The 10,279-nt window shown below is 43.0% G+C and overlaps 1 long non-coding RNA gene across 1 annotated transcript; it reads right to left on the reverse strand.

Moving 5' to 3' along the window:
- Positions 1–1,728: 1,728 nt before the first annotated feature.
- Positions 1,729–6,498, reverse strand: LOC120859328. The gene is made up of 3 exons (XR_005720054.1): positions 6,300–6,498; positions 4,193–4,382; positions 1,729–3,463 (listed from the first exon to the last, which is right to left on the reverse strand). It is a non-coding gene; the product is annotated as an uncharacterized LOC120859328 (long non-coding RNA).
- Between the last annotated feature and the right edge of the window lie 3,781 nt (positions 6,499–10,279).

Raw genomic sequence — 10,279 nt, forward strand, 5'->3', positions numbered from 1 at the left:
CCTCCTCCCCGTCCTCCTCCTGTAATCACACCCAGTGTGTCTGGCTCCAAAGCCACTATGCCAAGGTCACAGCCAGGACAGTAAGTCACACTGCCCTTACCCACAGATGGGTGGCCAGAAATCCCGGGGACGTGGGGATTAGCACTCAAAACCTCCTCTCTTCCCCCAAATTCAAATATCTCTTAATTTCTTTCCAGAGCTCACTTAACACAAACGTGTAAAATAGGGTTGTTTATGAGCACACTGGCCTTCTAGGTGGCGCAGCGGTAAAGAACCCACTTGCCAATGCAGGCGACACAAGACAAGGGTTGGAACCCTGGGTCAGGAAGAGCCCCTGGAGGAGGAAACGGCAACACACTCCAGGACTGCTGCCTGGACTTCCCATGGACAGAGGATCCCGGTGGCTACAGTTCAAGGAGTCACAGAGAGTTGGACACAACTGAGTAACTGAACATGACGGCCCCTGAGGACATGCGATTTAAGTTGAGGTCTTCCGTGCTGACTTGCTTCTGTCATAACCTGCAAGGATATTTTCTTTCCTTTTACAGAATCCCTTGTATCAGTTCATGTGACCGATCTTTACCTTTTCTCCTGAAAGGAAAATTCAGGAACATAGACATGCTGTCAGGATTTACCTGTGACAGATGAAATCCACAATAAGATGTGCTCAGGCCCTCACTCGTGTCCGACCCTTTGCGTCCTATGGACTGTTGCCCTCCAGGATCCTCTGCTCACGGCATGTTTCAGGCAAGAATACTAGAGTGAGTGGCCATTTCCTCCTTCACAGGATGTGCCCGACACAAGGATCGAACCTGAATCTCCTACCTTGGCAGCTGACTTTTTTACTGCTGAGCCTCCTGGCAAGTCCTGAATAGGAGGGTCATCAGCCAAAGCCCTGGGCTCCAGCTCCTTTCCACCTCCCGCTGGTGGTGAGTGGACACAGAAGTGGGAGTGCCTGACGGCGCCCCCTGGTGTCTGCGTCCTGTCTGGAACTCCTACAAAGGGGGCTGGGCTTCTAGACTCAGGATCTGGCGTTTTCTGCAGGGCATGTCCGCAGGCACAGCACCGGAGAGGATGGTCATCTGTGTTAAATTCACCCATTCCAGTCCATCTTAGTTCACTGATTCCTAGAATATCGATGTTTACTCTTGCCATCTCCTGTTTGACCACTTCCAATTTACCCTGATTCATGGGCCTCACATTCCAGCTTCCTATGCAATGTTGTTCTTTACAGCACCGGACTTTAGTTTCACCACCAGTCATATCCACAACTGGGAGCTGTTTCCGCTTTGGCATAGCCTCTTAATTCCTTCTGGAGTTATTTCTCCACTTTTTCTCCAGTAGCATAATGGGCACCTACCAACCTGGGGAGTTCATATTTTAGTGTCATATCTTTTTGCAACCAGAAGTCAATATAGTAATGTAAAGCAATCATCCTCCAGTTAAAAATAATTTTTTAGAAAAAGCTACACTGAAGGATCTATGCCTGCTGAGTAACAACGTCATCTTAAAATCAACTCATTTCTTTTACCAAGAAACAAACCTGAAACCAAGACCATTGCCAAACCTGGCATATGCAACAGAAAAGTACCATTCCCCCTGCATCTCTAGCTCACATGTGTGGAAAGAACAGCTGAATGGGATTTCTAGGGAGGATAGGCTGGATTTGAGAATACTCAAATACACTCTGCCATGAAGTCTAGATAATAGAGCAGGCTAGGTTGAACATTTCCCCCAAGAGAAAATCAATCTCACAAAACCACTCAAGTGTGGAAAGAAAAAACATCAAAAGTCCAACAGTCATCACACATTTCATGAACCACAAAATCTGATACCTTTTCTGGGATTACAGAATAAAACGTATAGGTTCACTTAAGTATAAAATGCCACTTATAAAGACAGATTCTATAGTCAAATAGACAGTGTGTCATCGACAGTTTTTGTTTTTAAAGCCGGGCTGATGAACCATATTGAACTGTAGTATAGAAACAAACATTCCAGGGTATTTATTTTCTTAAAAAAAAAATTTATGTGACTAAAAAGACCACTTATTAAGATTTCTGAAATCTTTAAATCATTGGTCTCCACTGGCATTTTTCCTACATTTACAATGGAAGCCTGTGGGAACTCATGTGGTTTTTCAATCTCTACCCAATACTTTGGCCACCTGATGCAAAGAACTAACTCAGTTGAAAAGACCCTGATTCTGGGAAAGACTGAAGGCAGGAGGAGAAGGGGATGGCAGAGGATGAGATGGTTGGATGGCATCACCAACTCAATGGACATGAGTTTGAGCAGGCTCCAGGAGTAGGTGATGGATAGGGAGGCCTGGCGTGCAGTGATCCGTGGCGTCGCGAAGAGTCGGAAATGACTGAGTGACTGAACTGACTAACCCATAAGCATATATTTCATCTCAGTTTTCAAGATACATTTTTATTATTAAAATCTATACAGAAACTCATTAAAAATGGTTTTAAAAATCTGCCAATCCAATATCAGAGATGAGCTCCATCATGTAACACTGGGCATGTCTGTTAACACAGCTGAGCCACAATTTCCATCTGAAATATCTCTTCAGTTTCCCTAAATTTTATCTGAATACAGAAGAGTTTTTCCAAAACTCTTAATGTTGATGATTGCTGAGTGATGGTTGGTTATTTGTGATTTTGGTTTATTTTTAAAGCACTCATTATTTTCCAAATGTGTCTACCTATTTTTTAAAGAAAATTCATAGTTATTAAACCCTTCAGAAGTTGAAAGCCAGAGTTTACTCAAGGAAGTCTGACATTTAGTGAGAAAGTGGCATGACACTAAGCAGGCAGGTAAAACCCAGCACTACCAATGGGGAACACGGGCCACCGACAAGTGAGAACAGCAGATGCCAGGCCTACAGGCACTGCCAGAGCCGAGAAGACCCGAACTCCACAGGCGTTGAGCTGGGGTTTCTCACTTCTCGGCTCTTCCTATGGGCTTTCTTTTATACATATATATATATATGTAGATTGCACTGGGTCTCAGGTGCAGCTTTGCAGGATCTAGTTCCCCGACCAGGGATCAAACCTGGCTCCCCTGCACTGAAAGCACGGAGTCTCAGCCCCTGGACCACCCGGGAAGAACATTAGGTATCGTGGGCTTTCAAAGTGACAGCTTTGTGATCACTTCCTCTGCCAGTAACTGTCACCAGTTTCTTCCACTGGATTCCAGGCCCAGGCACCCGGGCTGGAGTACCACCGCCCGTCAGCGGCACACGCACCAGGTGGTGGGGGTCACTCTCCCCCTCGGCGTTTTCCACCATCTGCTTCGCTCTCCTCTCGGCACTGCACTGCTCTCGTTTCTGCTGTATGAGCTGCTGAAGCTCAGTTTTCCACGTTGTGATCCGGATCTGGGAAGTGGACGGTAAAACTGTACTACTTAAAACCTGTATTGTTGGTTTTCTATTTTGGACATTTGTCGCTTCTGGAACCTGCAAAACCAAAAGAATAAGTATCTGTGTCATAAGTAAAGTCTGTTTGATGATTAAAATGTACCCATGTTCTCTCTATTTATTACACCAGACTTTTGTCCTTATTAATGGACCAATTTTTAAATCCATCTAAATACAGGGACATATTTTCTCAGTGAAAATCTAATTAAAATAAAGTTTAACCACTAATTCCAAATCTCCATATCTTAAAAACATTCTCAGTGTAGCACCAACAGTAAACAAAAATACTCATTAACTGAAACAAAGAAAGAGAATTTTAATTTATCACTTGATCCAATTAAAATAGAATTGCCTAGGGAAGAATTACCGCAAATTTAAAAACTTACTTCAAATATATCCAAATCATGACATTTCTCACACAGAGTAAACCTGGGACTTTTCTTCCCAGAAGTATTTTTGCTATCTTACAGATGTAACTATGCTATATTAGATGAAACATAAAGATTTTAAAGGTTCACCGCAGCCTATGAGTAGAATCCTAGTTCATAAGGACGTCTTCACCCCAGTTTCAGATCACCTTATTCGGTGCTTTCAATACTAGACTTCCCTTTGACTATGAAGATAAACCTCTCTTGGAAAGAAAAACGTCCTTCCTAAAAGACAAGTCACTGTACTGATTTTTCTAGTACAGTACACAGCTTTTAAACATCCAAAACAGTAGAATGAGATCCACAGACAAAAAGCGTGCTCCTGCCGGGATGACAATACCTGCGGAGAAGTTGACAAAGGGACACAGGATACCAGCGGAGGACTCGGCACGCGGCGGCTTCCCAGCCGGCATCACCTCCTAATCACTCCCTTTAGGCAGGGCCTGCAGCATGCTCGGTGGTTCCAGAGAGCCAAACATGCTTCTCCACTCTTCACTGACATTTTGAGTCTTGTTTCACATGTTTTCTAGCTATGAAAAAAGATCAGAATAATCTAAAGGAAGCCTCTATGACAAATCCGTGCTTGTATTACTCTCTGCGTGCGTGGGGTGGAGGAAGGGGGACAGCACGGACTCATGAGCTATTTGTTCTTCATGAGGGCCGATTTATTTATATTCACATATAAACATGTGAGTTCTCATTTCATCTCTAGGGCAGATGGACAGATGCACTTTCAGTAGTGTTAGTAATCAGACCTAACTGCTTCCTAGTTGTCCAAGGCTAGCTCCATTTCAAGGAACCACTTTATCTGAAGAACCAACAAAAATATAACTTTTTCAAATGTCCTGACTACACTGATAAATATGACCTCTCTATATCCAGAATCAGTTACATGGGGTGAAGAAAAGAAGAAATAAAAAGTCATTTGCATTCTTATGCATATTCCTTCACATGTCTGTCAGCGTTTCTATGAGAAATTTCCAGAACTGAAAATAGAAGTCAAATAGGAAAAAAAATAATAGTAATATGAATAATATGTTCCATTTATAAGCTCAAAAACAGTGAATTTAGTGAAAATGCCCATTCCCTGCCACTTGCTGACACAAGCATCATCAGTCTTCACTAGTCACAAAGGCAGAGAATGGCATCTCGTTTCTATTTGCATTCATTTCATTGTTTACCTTTTAAATGTGAATTTCTATTCTATCACTTGTACGTTCAAATCCTTCACTATTTTTCTTTCTGGAGCTTGTCGTTTTTCTTATCAACTATATAAATGCTTTACATTTTATGGCTATAAATCAGGGGTCCCCACCCCCAAGTCATGGCCGGTTAGGAACCAGGCTGCATAGCAAAAGGTGAATAGCCAGTGAAACAGAAACCAACCTCATCTCTCACCTGTGGAAAAACTGTCGGTCACTGGTGCCAAAAAGGTTGGGGATCGCTGCTGTAAACTGTTAAGTTGCAAATACTTTATTCCAAGTTCAACAGTTAGAGGTCTTTTCTTTTTTAAAAGTAATTCATCAGCTGCCCTCAAAATCTGACACTAGAATGTTGTTAGGTTGCTAAACCGTGTCCGACTCTTCGCAGCCACATGGACGGTAGCTCACCAGGCTCCTCTGTCCATGGGATTTTTCAGGCAAGAACACTGAAGTGGGTTGCCATTTCCTTCTCCAGGGGATCTTCCCAACCCAGGGATCAAACCTGTGTCTCCCGCATAGCAGGTGGATTCTTTACCACCCAGCCACAAAGAGAGCCCGATGCTGGAATATAAGGATTTTAAAAGGCATGTACTTGGAAGTGAGTATATCTCCAAAAGAGGTGAAAGGGAAGAATGCATGAGATTTGAAAACCCTTACACAATCAATGTCAACGTCACAAGAGCCAACAGGTTTAAATCTCAAGACTAAAAATCATGAAAATTCCATGTACAGAGGAGCCGGTGGGCTATAGCCCATGGGATCACAGAGTCAGGCACGACGGTACGACTAACACTTTCATTTTCAAATCATGAATGCATCTCTCCTTTGCAAGACGATTCAATTCACTGGCCGTTACCCACTAGTAACAAGCTAGGAAACTTCACCCTCATTCTACATAGACTATTGACCTTGGGTTGGTGCTTCAAGGATTAAAAAATAGAATTTTGCCTTCAATCATATACTTCCACAGAGGCAGCTAGGCTTTGGAGTCAGACTTTGGATTGAATTCTGACTCCACACGTACAAATCCACGAATTTGGAAAGTTACTTAATTTCTTAACTGTACGTCCACTTCTCCACCTCTCCTCTCCCAAGTCTTCTTGCTATGAAATATAAAGGCAGTCATTCACTCACTGTATTTGAAAGTTCTATATGTGAGAAATGTGACTTCTTAGTTTTACTACTAAAAACTTAGGCAATAACTAATAATAACAAGCTAACACGCACACACAGAAAGGTACTCACCTCGCTTGTCGTCTGGTTCCTGTTTGGTTTTAACAAGATCAACTTGTCTCCCAGTTATACCTAAGGCTGCCAAATCAATTACACCTTTCTGGAGATGACTCTGATCCACTATATTGGTCTTTGCTTTGTTAGATTTCATCATGAAGTCTTTCAGAGCCAAAAGCTTCTCTTCCTCTTCCTCTGTCATTCCCTAAAAACAAATAAAACCATATGTCCTAGGTTATTTTGCAAAGTCATAAGAGGCCTCAAAATGACTAACAACTGAAGGGTCAAACCACTCAATTTAAAATTTAAAAGTCACAACAGTGAAATGAAGCAAGCCGAGGCAAGAGAAAAAGAAATGATCAATACAGAACAACATTACTCTGATCTCCGAGGACACTCTCCCAAGTAGGCATTTTCTACTTGGTATCATGATTTATATCTTCACATTCTTTCTAAAAGGCAACATTCAAATATAATTCGCCTTTGAAATCTCCAAAGAACTTAATACAGTGCCTGGTAGATCTTTCATCTATAACTTTGAATAAACAGACCTTTAGTATCGAAACAAAAATTCTGCAAGTACAGTATGAAGCAGAAGAAAGCATGTGTGCTTGGACTTTGTCCCTAGATGTGCTGGAACATGTGGTGGGACACTACTGTGAAGGCACTCTGTGATACAGAAAGCATTCTGAGCATTCTGAACACACGCCTCATGGACGGACAGGCAAATGGAAGAAAAATACTTGCATTCTTAAGGTAACAGGAAGACTAGAGTCAGGCCGCTTCGGTTCAAATGCCAGCCGCACCACTTACACCCTGTATGGCCGTCAGCAAGCCACCCACTTTCTCTGGACTCTATTTACCTGTGAGGATAATTCCCAGCACCCACCTTATAAGACTATTATAAAATTTCAGTAAGTTAATCCACATAAGACAAACCACTTCAAGTCAAGTGAAGGGAAGTCGCTCAGTCGTGTCCGACTCTTTGCGACCCCGTAGACTGCAGCCTGCCAGGCTCCTCTGTCCATGGGATTTTCCAGGCAATAGTCCTGGAGTGGATTGCCACTTCCTTCTCCAGGGAATCTTCCCAACCCAGGGCTCGAACCCGGGTCTCCCGCATTGTAGACAGAGGCTTTACCGTCTGAGCCACCAGGGAAGGCCAATGAATACTAATTTCAATAATGAATTCGATGTGCAAGGTAAACATTCTGGTACTTGGAGCAGTTCTGCATTTTCTTGACTTTCCAACCTCCACAAACTCCTGGAGAATGTTTTTATTATGCAAATGAAAAAATTAATCAAATGACAATTCCCTAAGGCCTCAATCTAAAATCCCTCTAAAACTGGAGCTTAAAGTAATAGTCACAATCTACTGGCAGAAGAGGAAAATCAACTTGAGAAAGTCAAAAAGCTAAGAAATAATGAAATAAAATAACATTAAAGTATAATACTTGTACCACATCCTTGACAATTTTTTTCCAATATTAACCTGAAATTCATTTATTTACATTTCTCCTAACATCTGCTTAGACGATGACACAGCTAACAGCTCTACTCTTTTTTTTAGCCTACGTTTCAGCTCACAGGAGAGGACAGCTCTGCTTCAGTCCACACAAGCGAAGGCCAGAAAGAAGGCTGAGCGGAGAGACTCCCCGACCATGGAGCTCTAAGCAGATTCTGCTGAGCAAAAGCAGCCAGTCACAAAAGTTACGTCCTGTGTGACCCCATTTACACGGAACACCCAAGACAGGCACACTCCCAGAAACACCGAGCCAACCGAGCGGCTGCCGGAGGAGCAGCAGAGGGGGAGCGGCTGCTGACGGAGAAGGGCGCCCTCTGCAGGCTGACGGAAATGTCCCGGGGGCTTCCCTGGCGGCTCAGAAGGTAAAGAGTCAGCCTGCAACGCAGGAGACCCCCCTGGGTCAGGAAGATCCCCTGGAGAAGGGAAAGGCTACCCACTCCAGTATTCTTGCCTGGAGATTCCCAGGGGCGGGGGAGATTGGCAGGCTACATACTGTCCGTGTGGTCCCCCAAAGAGTCAGACACGACTAAGCAACTTCACATATTACAGAAAATGTTATAGAATTAGACAGTGGTGATGGTTTCACAACTTTGTGAATACACTAAAAACCACTGAAGTGTAGGCTTTTAAACACTAAATGTCTATGAACTATATCTCAATTAAAAAAAATGTTAGGAATGCATCATCAAAACACAAAGAAAAAACCCTGACAAGGACAATCAGCTCAGTTCAGTTGCTCAGTCATGTCCGACTCTCTGCGAACCCATGAACACTAGGCTCCCCTGTCCATCACCAACTGCCGAAGCCTGCTCAAACTCATGTCCATCGCATCGGTGGTGCCATCCAACCATCTCATCCTCTGTCGTCCCCTTCTCTCGCCTTCCATCTTTCCCAGCATCGGGGTCTTTTCCAATGAGTCAGTTCTTCACATCAGGTGGCCAAAGCATTGGAGTTTCAGCCTCAGCATCAGTCCTTCCAATGAATATCCAGTACTGATTTCCTTTAAGATGGACTAGTTGGATCTCCTTGCAGTCCAAGGGACTCTCAAGAGTCTTCTCCAACACCACAGTTCAAAAGCATCAATTCTTCAGCACTCAGCTTTCTTTATAGTCCCAACTCTCACATCAATACATAACTACTGGAAAACCATAGCTTTGACAAGACGGACTTTTGTTGGCAAAGTAATGTCTCTGCTTTTTAACAGGCTGTCTAGGTTGGTCATAGCTTTTCTTCCAAGGAGCAAGCTTCCTTTAATTTCATGGCTGCAATCACCATCTGCAATGATCCTGGAGCCCAAGAAAATAAAGTCTCTCACTGTTTCCATTGTTTCCCCTTCTATTTGCCATGAAGTGTTGGGACTGGATGCCATGATCTTAGTTTTCTGAATGTTAAGCTTTAAGCCAGCTTCTTCACTCTCCTCTTTCACTTTCATCAAGAGGCTCTTTAGTTCTTCTTCACTTTCTGCCATAAGGGTGGTATCATCTGCATATCTGAGGTTATTGGTATTTCTCCTAGCAATCTTGATCTAGCTTGTGCTTCATCCAGCCTAGCGTTTCTCATGATGTACTCTGCATAGAAGTTAAATAAGCAGGATGACAATATACAGCCTTGACATGCTTCTTTCCCCATTTGGAACCAGTCTGTTGTGCCCAGTTCTAACTGTTGCTTCCTGACCTGCATACCGATTTCTCAGGAGGCATGGAAGGTGGTCTGATATTGCCATCTCTTTCAGAATTTTCCACAGTTTATTGTGATCCACACAGTCAAAGGCTTTGGTATAATCAATGAAGCAGATGTTTTTCTGGAATTCTCTTGCTTTTTCGATGACCCATCGGAGGTTGGTAATTTGATCTCTGGTTCTTCTGCCTTTTCTAAATCCAACTTGAACATCAGCAAGTTCACGGTTCATGTACTACTGAAGCCTGACTTGGATAATTTTGAGCATTACTTTGCTAGTGTGTGAGCTGAGTGCAATTGTGCAGTAATTTGAGCATTCTTTGGCAATGCCTTTCTTTGGGACTGGAATGAAAACTGACCCTTTTCAGTCCTGTGGCCCCTGCTGAGTTTTCCAAATCTGCTGGCAAATTTGAGTGCATTTGTTCGTAGTGATGCATCCTAAGGCCCACTTAACATTGCACTCCGGGACGTATGACTGCAGGTTAGTGATCTCACCATCATGACTATCTGGGTCTGAAGATCTTTTTTGTATTATTCTTCTGTATATTCTTACCATCTCTTCTTAATGTCATCTGCTTCTGTTAGATCCACACTGTTTCTGTCCTTTATGGAGCCCATCTTTGCATGAACGGTTCCCTTGGTATCTCTAATCTTCTTGAAGAGATCTCGTCTTTCACATTCTATCATTTACAGCAGAAGTGTAGTCCCTTAATATCCGTCAGACTTCTGCTTCCAGCCATGATGTATATCAGGGACAAGATTTACGCTCCCACTTAAAACAACTTTGAAACCAGAC

This window comes from Oryx dammah, unplaced genomic scaffold, assembly GCF_014754425.2.
Source record: "Oryx dammah isolate SB20612 unplaced genomic scaffold, SCBI_Odam_1.1 HiC_scaffold_582, whole genome shotgun sequence".
Classification (NCBI taxonomy): domain Eukaryota; kingdom Metazoa; phylum Chordata; class Mammalia; order Artiodactyla; family Bovidae; genus Oryx; species Oryx dammah.